This window comes from Trichosurus vulpecula, chromosome 2 (genome assembly GCF_011100635.1).
Source record: "Trichosurus vulpecula isolate mTriVul1 chromosome 2, mTriVul1.pri, whole genome shotgun sequence".
Lineage (NCBI taxonomy): Eukaryota > Metazoa > Chordata > Mammalia > Diprotodontia > Phalangeridae > Trichosurus > Trichosurus vulpecula.
The window spans coordinates 96,066,713-96,081,484 of NC_050574.1; positions in this window are offsets into that span (position 1 = coordinate 96,066,713).

Sequence of the window (14,772 nt, forward strand, 5' to 3'; positions counted from 1 at the left end):
TGGGCATGTGTGGTGTGTGACAGGTAATGCGCAAGGCTGGCCAACATTGGTCTATGAGGTGCCTGATATTCCATAAACTCCAAAACCATCTCCCTCTTTCTCTGCCTTTCCCATGTGAACTGTCAAATTTTCCAAGTCAATCATACAATTTAAGTCTGTGAAAGAGAAGGCATCTTCACAGTTCAGGTGGGTGTTTGAGGGTATTCGGTTTACTTTGAACAATGAACATGGCTCAGGCAACTGTTGGACATTAGCTAATGATTAAATGTTAGTGGCAAATTAAATAACACTCATAGGACTAAGTGAAAATTTGTGGCACCCATCAGCGACCTTGGAGTATAGCAGATATCTTGCAAGGTAAGTGAAACATTCAAGCCTGTGGTGTCACAGAGGCATTGCCTGGGTTTAAAATAAAAAGTGTGTTGGCAAGCTTATTTTCTATCATTTTACAGTATTTAGGAAAAGTCCCTTCATGTGTTTTGGAGTTGGGAAGTGGAGGAGCAATGAGGGTTATTGTACCCATTTTGAGAAGGCATTTAACAGCATCAATCCATGCTCGGGGCTCAGTCACAGGTCCCTGGGCTAAGAGGAGAGAGCAGGTCACACTGACGGGAGTGTGTAAATTTGTGTGTCGGGATGTGTCAGTGGTGCTCCATGCACTGCTGCTACTGTCTCCATATTTCACATTAGTACAAAAGGCAAGAGATGCATTATAATGCAGTCAAAAAGCAGCATGTACTAAGCTTCTACTGTATACCAGGCATACTGTTCTAAGTACTGGGGATAAAAAAGACCAAAATTAAACAGTTACTGCCTTCAGGGTGAAAGATCAGGATTTAAATCTTGCCTTAGATACAGCATACTAGCTTGCGTGACCTTGATCTTTTTATTTCTCGGTGTGCTCAGGTAACTAAGAATATAAGTTACAGATGAGTTGCTGATCTATGGGGGATGAGAGGGGAGGGAGTTTACATACCAGTAGTTCTCTATCACTGTTCTGTTCCTGCCCCTGATGTTTTCACTTTCTTGAAGCTTCAAAAAATCAAGAGTTATTCCATACTTTCTCACTACCACCATCACCACCATCATCTTGTTGCTGTTCAGTCATTTTCAATTGTGTCCCACGCTCCATGACCCCATTTGGGTTTTCTTGGCAAAGATACTGGAGTGGTTTGCCATTTCTTTCTCCAGCTCATTTTACAGATGAAGAAACTGAGGGAAACTGGGTTTAGTGACTTGCCCAGGGTAACACAGCTAGCTATTATATTACCACTAACTAAACATCATCAAAATATATTGATTCTATTCTCTATATACCTGGTATGTCCCTAGTTATTTCTGTCACCCCCATTTGACTCTGAGGTCCTTCTTGGTGTCCCCAGAGTTTAGCACAGTTCTTGGCACTTAGTAAGACCCTGATAAATGTGTGTTGACTGAGTGACAGAGAGTGCCTACAATGTGTAAGGAGGGTGGAGGGAGTCTCTTGCAGAGGTTTCTTTAGGAAAATGCTCTAAGTGCTGTGCTGTTGGGTCACCATCTTAAAAGTGAAATTGTTGCTAATCAGTCCAGATAATGTTAAAGAAAGCTGTCCTTCATAGTCTCTTTCTTACCTTGCAGTTTTTTAGCTAAGTGGTGTCTAATGACTATTTTGAGGATTTGGAATGCAGCACATGGAAGGGAAGAAAATACTTCTGCCCACTTCACATCACCTCTCTCTGGCTTGTACCTGAACAGTACCATTGCTGAGGTGAAGTCAGAGATTTTAATTCTGTACTCCTTTGTGGGGTAGAGGGAAGTAGCTACTTTTCCCTTAAGAACTTTTGGAAAAGAAAAAAAAATCAACAAACCTTCCTTACGTGTCTAGTATGTGCCAGATACTATGGGGGTATAGAGACAAAGTAAGATAATTCTTGCCCTCAAGGAGCTTACTGTCTACTGGGGTGATACAACATATTCACCAATATGTAAAAAGATACATGCAGAATAAATACAAAGTAATTGAGGGGGACACTATTAACTGGGGAAATCAAGAAGTCCTCATATTGGTCAGAGGTGGGTCTTGATACGAACTTTGAAGAGAATTAGGGATTTCTAAAGGCAGAGGTGAGGGAAGGAACATTCCATGCACAGAGGATAGGCTGGGCAAAAGCCCAGAGAGGAGATGGAATGTCACATGTGTACATGGGGGGAGTGTTAAGAGGCCAGTTTGACCAGAACATAAAGCGTTCGATGGGGAGAAATGTGTCATCAGGCTGGAAATATAGACTAAAGCAAGACCAAACCATACCAAAAACACTTTTGACAACAAATGAGACTTTCACAGGGAGTTGTGACGGCTCTAAATTCTGACAGTGCTCCACATCCCAGCTCCAATGACAGTAATAGAGCTTTAAGATAATATCCCTCATGGGTCAGGCAACAGCCCTCCAGTCATATTGGTTCTTCTCAACTGCCTTGGGTGTTGAAAAATAAAGGATTTGAAGAAGTAGAAATTATCCCATTTTAAAAATGGAAACAATGCTGTGTCCTGAATTTTTTTTTTACTAGTTGTTATTAGCCGGATGCATCATCCACCATTTTATTTTGTATTGTTTTATAAAACTCCACCAAAGCTGTCTTCTGAATCTTTCTCATGGCACAGAGGTGACATCAGGCTAAACTTGCAGGTTGGACCCACTTGGAAGGGCTTTGTGTATGCGCTATTATGTCTGCTACCCAAATACCAATCTTGCTAAACTAAAGGGGCTCATCACCTGAAAGACTGGCCACCAGCTCATGGAATTTTCCAACATAACAATTTGTGAAGATAGTGTCCTAAGGTGCTTCAATCTGGATCAGTAGGAGGAGAGCCCCCACCAGTGAAGTCAGGGCCCTCTGAGGTACTAAAATAAGCAGAAAACATCTGATTTTTAATTCTGATTGTTTTAGCCAGGGTGGGGAACCTGCACCCTCGAGGCCAGAGCACTTGAGGACCTACAGGGCCACATGGGGCCTCGAGGCCACAGGTCCTCCAACCCTGTTTTGACTACGATCTCATCATCAACCAATAAAATATAATGTCCTTGGAGGCAGGGGCTATTTTTTTTTCCGCCTGAATATCCCCAGCATCTAACACTGGTGCTTGGCTGGTAATTGGGTGCTTAGTAAATGCTTGTTGGTTGAATGAATGAATGAATATTATCTTCTACGGAGGTTGGAAATAGGGGTGGGGTGTGTGGAGAGATCTGGCAAAGGCAGGAGATTTAACTTAAAACCCCGTTTGGCCCTCTTTTGTGAGGGTGGCTGCGTGAAGGGTGCTCTCACTCATGAGAAATTATGTTATAACCCTTTGTTCTCCAGGGTTCCCCGTGTGTACACCAGCCAAATACACACACAGTCAAGGTACAACTAATTGTACCATTAAGTTGGACAAACACCTAGTGCAATTAAGTCCCAGCACACCCTTTAATAACTTAGGTTGTAGAAATGATAGAAACAAAATGAAAGTAGATCGTGAAAGCAAACTTGATTAAAGTTTCGGGAATGTAGTAGCATCTTTAGAATTGAGCCCAGTACCTGGCACAAACTAAATGCTTAACAAATGGCATTTCATTCACTAGTGACCTTGCACAATTTGTACAGTGCAGTGTTATCCCGGGGACAAACAGAAAATGGTAATCAGAGAGAAAAGAGCTAACTGCCCCATAGGAAGCAAAATGGAAACTTGTATCCACTGTGAAAAGAACACTTCATTTATCTTTTAAAATCTGCCTATGGATTGTTTGCCTCAGTTTCCCTATCTGTAAAATGAGCTGGAGAAGGAATGGCAAATTGCTTTGGTATCTGCCAAGAAAACCCCAACGGGGTCACAAAGAGTGGGACATGACTGAAATGACTGAGCAGCAACAGTAACAGCAAAATGGATTGTTTTAGTTTGGGGAAGCCAATAGATAGAGCAACGGGCCTGGAGTTAGGAAGACCTGAGTTCAAATTCAGCCTTATATGCTTTCTTAGCTGTGTGACCCTGTGCAAGTCACTTAATCCCCATCTACTTCAAAGTTTCCTCAACTGTAAAGTAGGGGTGATAACATCACCTCTCTCCCAGGGTCTTTGTGAGGGTCAAATGAGATCCTGTTTATAAAAGCACTTAGGACAGTGCCTGGCACATAGTGGGTCCTACACAAATGCTCATTCTCTTCCCTTTAATATTCCAGCATGGCATACGGTTGTTGATTGACTCATTGGTCATCTATATCTCTCTCATGAGGACATTGGTTCAGCCATTTTTCAGTCGTATCTGACTCTTTGAGACCCCATTTGGTGTTTTCTTGGCAAAGATTCTGGAGTGGTTTGCCATTTCCTTCTCCAGCTCATTTTACAGATGGGGAAACTAAACCAAACAGGGTAAAGTAACTTGACCAGGGTCACACAGCTAGGAAGTATCAGGCCAAATTTGAACTCAGGTCTTCCTGACTCCAGGCCCAGAACTCTACCCACTGAACCACTTAGCTGCCATGGAAGAACACAGGCTCCCAGCTACATGCCGGGGATACAAAGGCAAAAACCAAGTCCCTGCCCTCAAGAAACATACATTTTAATGGGGGAGACGTAAATATCATTGATCATGGCCAGCACAAAAGTTACAAGAATTTTAAAGTTGAAAACTTTTGTAAGGTCTTTATGAAGATTTCATGTACACAGATCTATGTTATAAGTGCTTCAGCCTGGGTCTGTACTACCTCCATAGTCCTAAACTGTTACACTACATGTGTCATGGGAGAAATATCTCCTCTGAGTTCACGTGGTGGGTAAACGTTGCCAAATATATTTTTACCACAACACAGAAATTATGGAGGTAAAAAACCGAGGTTTCATTGTTATGCTCAAAGAATAGGTTGAGGCCTCAGAGAAAACATGAACAATTATGAGTCTTCCATCAAGGCTTTTTATAGGCAAAAGGATGTCTGAGTGACAGAGAAATAATTCATTTACATATTGTGATCTTGTATATTCTTCTTAGGCCATAAAACTTAAAGCGAGGATATTGTTGTGGTTGTTTGTCCTTTGTTCATGAAGAAGACCAGTAAAATCAGGGAGGAGATGCCTGTGCAAAGTCACCAGCCTCACTCCTCCGGAGCCATCTGGATCCAGTGGCCAGATGTTATAGATCAGGATGACTGGAGATGGCCCTTGATCCAGTGGGAGACCTTGGCCTTTTTAAGCTAAGGTCTTTGACAGATCTCAGTTTGACTGAGGCAATGCCCATTCGGTGATCGAGGCTAGGTAAGAAATGAGGCAGAGAATGGCCTCTTTTACCTGGTTAAAAAAAAGTGTTGGAGTTGAAGTCACTTTACAGGTCATCTGATCCAATCCGTAATCCCATACTTCTTTTAACATCGTAAAAGTTGAACAAACTTAAACAGAGTCACGATCTCATACATCTCCTAAGGAAACAAACTTCACCAATAGGTAAACTAAGTTAGATTAAGCTACATTTAGAGGATTCACAATAGACTGATTGAGGAGGAGAATTTACATGTTGCCAAGGCGTCAGGAACAGTTGAGATTCTTCCTCTTGACTTCTAATATAAAGAGTGTTTAAGGCCCTTAAGTAAACTTTTGCATCTCATGGGATAAGTTTTGGTCAAGTGGGGTTAGTGTTAACCAAAAGTTGCAAGAAGAATAGAGGGAAATCAAAAATTTCCATAACACATGGGACTTCCGAGGGAGCAGAAAATTGGAAGATGGGCCTCCAAGAAATCAGGCTTCTCTCGCATGCTGTGCTGCTGGGGATTGCCACTGCCAAGCCAGGAAAGGCCTCTAGGCCAAGGTTACCTGAAACAGTTCATTCGTTTCTAAGTTAGAGATTTGGTCACAACAAAGCAGAAAAAGGAATGTGTATGTTTACCAGTTTTAAGTACCTGCTGCCTTATGCAGCATTATACTTGGTACTAGAGGAGAAAAGGAGTTTTAATAAGACCTGGTCCCTACAGCCTCATGGAATTTAGTTCCACTACAGATAGAGATAATGCAAAATATTATACAACCAATGAATTGGAGAGTTTTAAAGCAAATTATAACAGGGAATCTAAGCAGAAAGATAGGTGGGGTGGCAGGTGGGGAAAGACAAAGGAAAGTGCTTTAAAGAACATGGCATTTAAATTTGGGCTTTAAAGAGAGAGCACAGACATTCTAGGCCAAGGGAATAAATACCCTTAACAAAGGTAGTTCGATAGGAGAGTGTAGTGCTCTTCCAGGGAGCCATTTTTTTCTCCAAAAGAATCATAAAAGAAAGCCAGAAGTGAATTGGCCTGTTCAGAAGACCAAACAAAGTAATATCCCACTGACCCCAAAGCCTAAGAGCTACGTTCTCCTCATTCTTTTAGCCAAAGGTGACTTTCTGTGGGGCTGCAGAGGGTTTTTCAGCTAACCTTTCCGTTCTTAAAGGCTTTGCTTAGAAGGTGGACTCTGCAGTAATCCGCCTCATTAAGTGCATACAAGAACAACCAAGCTCCAGGTCTTACAATGGCACCTATATCTCCCAGCGGGCTTCTTTTCTTTTCAAACAAACCACTGGCACCTGCTAACCTCATTACTGCACCCCAGAAGTCTGGCTCCCGTTGTACTCTGACCAGTGGGAAATCAATGGATTGTTACTGTTGTTCAATAGTCCTGTTGTGTCTGACTCTTTGCGACCCCATTTGGGGTTTTCTTGGTAAAGATACTGATGTGGTTTGCCATTTCCTTCTCCAGCTCATTTTACAGATAAGGAACTGAGGTAAACAGGGCTAAGTGACTTGCCCAGGGTCACACAGCCAGTAAGTGTCTGAGGTCAAATTTGAACTCAGGAAGATGAGTCTTCCTGACTCCAAGCCCAGTACTCTATCCACTGCCCCACTTAACTGCCAAAGCTCTTACTAAATGTTTAATATTCTCATTTGAGAATAATAGAGGAAATTTTCATTGATTCAGCATCAGTCAGAAATATGAAATTTTCTAGATAAATTCAGTTGACTCCTTTAAGGACCCCTGTCTTTGTTATTTTAACCATTTAGTATAGAGATCTTTAGCAACAGGGGCAACTAGGTGGCAGATCGAGTAGAGCACCAGCCCTGAAGTCAGGAGGACCTGAGTTCAAATCCGGCCTCAGACACTTGACACATGTACTAGCTGTGTGACCTTGGGCAAGTCACTTAACCCCAATTGCCCTGCCCCCCCCCAAAAAAAAAAACAAAAAAAGGAAAAAAAGGGAAAAAAGAAATCTTTAGGAACAGCTAGGTGGCACAGTGAATAGAGCAGAACTCTATATCAGCTATGTGACCCTGGACAAGTCTCTTAACCCTGTTTGCCTCAGTTTCGTCATTTGTAAAAAATTTGGAGAAGGAAATGGCAAACTACTCCAGTATCTTTGCCTCCTAAATTGGGTCATGGAGAGTCAGACACAACTAAAACAACTCAACAACAATGTAAAAATCTTTATTAAATCCCTTACAAATTTCTTTGTCTGTTTAAACAGAGGGGGCTATTGAGATCTGAAGTACTGTTTGTCCATACCTAAATGGGTCCTTTTCCCCCCTCTTATGTTCTACTTTTCAGTTTTCCTGTCTCCTTCTCTATGGCTAAGCTGCCAGATATCGCTGCTCAATATGGGGGCCTGTGGACTTTCCCTTCCTCTTCTAGTATTCTGTGGATCAAGAGGAACAGCAGAATCCTGACATACTTGAAGTCAGGAGAACAAGGTTTAAGGTGTTACTTTGACACTACCTGTGTGACCTCGTGAGCAGTTTACTTGCCTTTTCTGGGCCTCTGTCTCCCCATTTAAAAATGGGGCTAATCATCTCTATACTTACTTCAAAAGGTTAGTCTTGAAGAAAGCAATATATAAACATTCAAGTGCTTATATAAATGTGAACTATTAATAAACTAATTAAATTAATAAATAAATTGAACAAACATGAGCTTGGACAGACTTCAAGAGATTGTGGAGGATAGAAGGGCCTGGCATGGTGTGCTCTATGGGGTCACGAAGAGTTGGACATGACCGAATGACTCGACAGGAACAACTTGTTGAAATTGTGTGTCAAGTAGGACTCAAAAAACTATGAGAGAATTAAGGGGTTCTCCTGGTAATGTTTGTGTGCTTTATATCATCTAAACTTTTCACAGACCCCCTAGAAGATTTTTTCACTTTCTCTCAGGTCCTTACCAAGCTGTGCTCTAGGTGGTCGAGGTTTCCAAAAATATGACTGGCGGCCAAGCAAAGGCATTACTTTAACAATGATGAAAACAATAAAAATACCTTATTATTAGTAGTATTAACCCTCTTCTATGTATAAGCATGTTCCCCTACTTATATCCTCCCTCCCATCCTTCAAGGTGCAACAAAAATACCACCTCCTCCCTGAAGACTTCCTTGATCTTCTCAACCAATAGCAGCCTCTCCTTCCTCAACTATCTCATAGATAGCACTCAACCTCTTCGCACCTATGTTATTCTCATTTGTACAATATATATATTTATATACATATCTCATCTACCCTAGCTGTTCAGCGGCTCGGTCATGGCTGACTCTTCATGACCCCATGGACCATACTGTCCATAGGGTTTTCCTTATCTACCCTACTAGAATATAAACTCCTCGAAGTCAGGAAGTTTGTCCAATTTAAGTTTGCTGTCTCCAGAATCCTCATACGTAATGAGTTTTAAACAAATATTTTTGTTGAATTGAATTAAATCTTGGGCTTATAATATGCTCCTCTTATAAACGGAAGTCTTTTTTTCATCTGGACTCGTGATTTCATAAATGTGGGGAAATTTCTGGTGTATAAATTCCTACCACCAATACAGATCAGCAACTCCTGAATAAATTATAGTCTTAGAGACTTGTCTGGAGGCATTGAAAGGTTAAGCGACTTATCCAAGGTCACACAACAGTATGTGTCAGAAGCAACACACGAACCTACATTTTTCTGACTCCAAGTAAGTTTTCTGTTTCCTATGCTGCACCATCTGTCACAGATGGAGTATCTGAGGATGTATGGAATGCTTCCTATCTGTGCTTTCTCCTTCTTATTCATGTCTTTCATTGCACGGAGGAGTTGAGCTTACTTCGGCGACTAAGTAAATGACTGGGTATTCATCAAGCTCCTATGTTTGACTCATTGAAATGAATGGAATTCTTTCCAAGAAAACCGGATAGTCATTACTTTTCATAATCCAGAAATAGGCAAAAAAGCTAGATTCCAGTAGTTGGTGGGAGGTGAGTACCCTGACACACACCCCTCCACTCCCCCTTCGGACCAGCAGTTCTTATCAGGACTCCTTAATTGTGAGTTATCAGTGTGAAAGATCAAAGAAAGAAATTCTTGCTGGTGGGTGACTTTAATCCTGTTTGCAGTGACAAGGTGATGGGTTATTCCTATTCTATGGTGGCAAGAAGGCAGTAGAGTGAGCCAGAGATGAATGGATTAATTCCAATCATAGCACTCCATCTTTTTTCTCCAATTGCTCCGCTTTATTTCTCCAACCACTTGTGTCCTACCAAGCACCAGCTAAGGGAAACCCATTTTATTACGTCTTTTGATGCTCCAGTGTAGGGATTTTAAAAGTAGCTCCAGTAGGTTAGGAAATATGGAGCTTTAGTCATACTTTGGTATAGCACAGAACTGATTCTAAAATGATGAAAAAATGCAATCTTTGGCTGAATCAAGGGAGGGATGGAGTCTAGGAATTAGGGGATGACAGTTCTGCTGGAGTATTGTGTTTAGTTCTGGGCATCATACTTTAGAAAGAGCATTGATAAGCTGGAGAGTGTTTAGAGGAGACCACTCTTCTGGCACCGAGGGCACCAAGATGGTGAATAGAAGGGTCCAGAGTTCATGCCATATGAAGATCAACATAGTATAATATCTCTAGGAGGTGAAAGAAAAGTTCATATTTCTCCTGGTTAGTCAATGGGAACACTGAGAGAGGCAAGAGAAGTTAAACACTTTTCCCAGAGTCACACAAGTCCACCATAAATCAGGGACTGAGATCTGATCCTCACTCAGTACCAGACCCCATTCCCATCCTTGGTTATATTTCTTCTTAATGACAATATGTCATATGGGCAGCTAGGTAGCACAGTGAATAGAGTGCCCAGCCTGGAGTCAGGAAGACTCATCTTCCTGAGTTCAAATCTAGCCTCAGCAATTTAATAGCTGTTTGAGCCTAAGCAAGCCACTTAGCTCTGTTTGCCTCAGTTTCCTCATCTGTAAAATGAGCTGGAGAAGGAAATGGCAAACCATTATCTTTGCCTTGTTTTTCAGTCATTTCAGTCGTGTCTGACTCTCTGTGACGCTATTTGCCAAGAATATCCCAAATGGGGTCTCAAAGAGTTAGACATGAGTGAAACAACTGAACGAGAATAAGTCGTATAGTAAGTGACTGGCAGAGTGAAGGTAGACTCCTAAGATTTGGATTACAGAGTCACCATTAGTCTACACTGCTACCCTCAGATATATGTGTGTATATACACATATACATCAGAGGTGTTTGATTAATTCATATAAAATATTCTCCTGGTTATTTTAATGGATCTTTTTAATTCTTAGGTCTACTTTATACAACACTTAAAAATGTCTGGTGGTTTGGAGAAGGCCTGTCATCGATGCATATCTGCCATCGCAAGTAATGGTAAGTTGGCACTCGAAGGACGATGCTTCTTTTCCAGGAAGGAAGAAGGAGTTAACAGTTGACATTGAGGGTCTGAATGCTAAGTCAGGGGTTCTTTGCCTTGTTTATGGCATAGATCCCTTTGGCAGTCTTTTTTTTTTAAAGATCAGATTTCTTTTATTGTCTCTAATTTTAATACCTATCCATATGGTATAGATAATGTACCATATAAAAAAACAAAGCCACTATTCAAAATGGCACAAAATGGACCCATTTTCAGAATAATGTTTTTAAAAACATAAAATAAAATACAGAGCATTTTAAAAGAAACTGGCTAGAATGAAAGAGTTATCAAACTACCCTTTGAAGACAAATTTAGGGAGCCTAAGTATGAATCCCTGTCCTGGAGTTTGGAGTCATCACTTGGAGCACCCTCACTCTGCTAGGACAGATGGAAGAGTAACCCATCCTGCCACTGGGGGGATTCTGCGTTGCCCAGGAGATTGGTAACAGGGACGCTAGGCTGCATTGAACGTAAATTCAATAAACCACTTAGCCTTTCTGAGCCTCAGTTTCCATATCTGTAAAATGATTATGTTATACTAGGTGATCTCGAAGGTTTCTTCCATCTCTAAACTGATTTATTAAGAGATAGTATCCTGCAGCGTTAGAGAGTTAACCTGGGAGTGAAGGAGACCTAGGTTCACGTCTGGCCCCCCGGCTTACTGGTTGTGTGACCCTGGGCAAGTCACTTAATCTCAGTTTGCCTCGGTTTCCTTATCTGTGAAATGGGCACACTAATAGCTCCTACCTCTCAGGATTGTTGTGAGAATTAAATGAGATAATAATTGTAAAGCAGTTTGCACGGTGGTGCCTGGTAGACAGTAAGTGTTACATAAATGTTAGCTCTTATTAGGAGAGTAAGCTTCCAGAGGTTGGTCAACAAGTATTTATTAAGCACTTACTGTGTCTGAGGATCAAAATCAAATGGGAGAATTACTGTAAAGTATTTAACACAGTGGCACATTTGGTTTTTGTTGTCGTTCAGTCATGTCCAAATCTTTGTGAAACCATTTGAAGTCTTCTTGGCAAAGATACTGGGGTGGTTTGCCATTTCCTTCTCCAGCTCATTTTGCAGCTGGGGAAACTGAGGCAAATAGGGTGAAGTGACGTGCCCAGGAGGCCAGATTTGAACTCAGGTCTTCCTGACTCCAGGCCCAGAACTCTACCCACTGTGCCACCTTTTCGCCTAAGGCCACAGGCAGAGTATACATCAGGGACTGCACTTGCACTCTATGAATGTTGGCTATTATTGCTTAGCTTCTTCTTGCCCCAGGAATCTCTCTGAGATCATCAGTTACAGAGAAACTGCCGACCTGAATCAGCAGAGAGTCTTTTTTTGTATTCTCATGAAATCACAAAGTTTGGACCCCAAAAAAAGCATCACCCAAACAGAGCCTGGACTAGAAGAAGGCAACAAGAAACACTTGTCAGGCTTGCTTAGCCTTTAAAATTTGCAAAGTACTTTCTTCAAGACAACCCAGTGAGGCAGGAAGGGTAAACATTTTTATTCTCACTTTGCAGATAAAAAAACTGAGGCTCTGAGAGGTTAAATTATTTTCCCCTGGTCTCAAGTGCCTGAGGCAGTGGGGAGGGGCATCCATGGGAAGTTTAATGAGGGATGGAAAGATTTGGAAAAGCCACTGGAGCCAGTGGAATAGTAAGTAAATGGACTAGGGAAGCAGAAGTGTAGAAGAATTGCCTTGCTGTAGTGAGGACCCGGTATTGCCAGATGACACAGCATAAATCTGTAGTGGACCCAGGCAGAATGGTTTTTGTTATTTTCTCCAGCTTTGCTTAGCAGCACTTGAGTAGGAACAAAGGCAGAGGATGGTAGGAATAATTCAGGGCTGACAATTCCCAGGGTAAGATCAGGAATAGGATAAGGTCAGGATAGAATTCAGACCTGGTTCTCCTGTCTTCAAGTCCAGACCTCTCTATACAGTGCAATGCTGCCTCTGAAATATTTCTCTTTATAAATACACATATTTTGAATGTTAGAAATTTACTATGTGTGATACATGGTTTTTGTTTTGTGATGTTATCATATGTGTTACAGGAATCAATCAATCAATAAACATTTATTAAACATCTGCTATGGGCCAGATACTGCTCTAAGCTCTAGGGAAACAAAAAAGAATAAAAGACAGGCCCTGCCCTCAAGGAGATTACAATCAAATGGGGGAGACAACATGAAAACAGATACATAGAAAACAAGCAAAATACAGGATAAATAGGAAATAATTAGCTGATCGAAGGCACTAGAATTGTCTTCCTATAGAATGTAGGATTTTGGTTAAGCCAAGGAATTAGGTGAGGATGAAAGGGGAGAAGCCTCCAGGCATGAGAGACGGCTGTAGAAGATGCCCAGAGCCAAGAGATGGAGCGTCTAGTTCGTGAACAGCCAGGAGGCCAGTGTCGCTGGACTGAAGAGTTTGTTGCAGGGAGGATGGTGTAAGAAAACTGGAAAGGTAGGAGGGGTCTAGGCTGTGGAGGGCTTTAAATGCCAAACAAAGCATCTTATATTCAATCCTGGAGGTAATAGGGAGCCACTGGAGTTTATTGAGTGTGTGTGTGTGTGTGTGTGTGAGATCAGACTCGTGCTTTAGGAAAATCACCTTTGCTGCTAAATGGAGAATGGATGGATGGAGGAGAGGCTTAGAGGCAGGCAGACCCACCAACAGGCTCTTACAATATACAGGCATGAGGTGACAAGGGCCTGTACCAGGGTGGCAGTACCCTCACTAGGTAGAGATGAACAGGGGCTATAAACCTCAAACCAGAGGTTGCCACCTTAATACCTGTCTAGAGATCAAAAGAACCTTGAGATGGCCCCGAAACCTAGTGGAAACCCCGAACCTAGTGGAAAAGAAGGCAAAATAAAGTGGAGAGATATCTAAGAAGAAGAGCTGCCCAACCTAAAAATGAGAATAAGAACAATTCATTTCTACAGCTCTTTATATGCTTTACCTCATTTGCTCTTATTATAATCCTGCAGGTGGGTGCTATTACTATCTCCACTTTACTGATGAAGACACCGAGGCTCAAAGAGCTTAAAACACTAAGGCTCAGAGTCTAGATGACCTGTCCAGGGTCATTGCTCTAAGTAAAGAGTAGAAAAGCCTCTAAAATAGATCAGAGAAATCTAACTTTTTAAAATTCAAAAGAATTTGATTTTTCATCACTCTTAGATTTCAAGGTAATTGTGATTATTCTTCTATTTTTATTTTTTAAGATCATTTCTTCTTTTAATAAGGACCTGAGCATTATTTCTATTTGAATGAATTGTGCATTCCTTAAAAAAAAAAAAAAGCTTTTATGTACAGACCACTTCCAATGTCAAATCAACACAATAGTTTTTCAGTAAACATGTATGGACAGTATCTAATTGAAATTATGAATTGCAAATTAAATATAAAGGGCTAAGAATATCAGAGCAAAGTTTTCCTATGTATGAGAAAATGGAGCTAATAACTGTAATTGTTTTCCATTGATATACTCCACTGGTTATTGATTATTTCCATCGATAGACTCCACTGGTCATCGATCATTTCCATTGATACTCCACTGGTTATTGATCATTTCCATTGATATACTCCACTGATTATCGATCATTTCCATTGATACTCCACTGGTTATTGATCATTTCCATTGATATACTCCACTGATTATCGATCATTTCCATTGATATACTCCACTGGTTATCGATCATTTCCATTGATATATTCTACTGGTTATCGATCATTTCCATTGATATACTCCACTGATTATCGATCATTTCCATTGATACTCCACTGGTTATTGATCATTTCCATTGATATACTCCACTGATTATCGATCATTTCCATTGATACTCCACTGGTTATTGATCATTTCCATTGATATACTCCACTGATTATCGATCATTTCCATTGATATACTCCACTGGTTATCGATCATTTCCATTGATATATTCTACTGGTTATCGATCATTTCCATTGATAGACTCCACTTGCCTGGCTTAAAGATGGAACTTCTTCCTTTATGTGTCAATGGAAGGGGAAAGATGGTCCTAGTATCATATTAATGACCAATGATGGG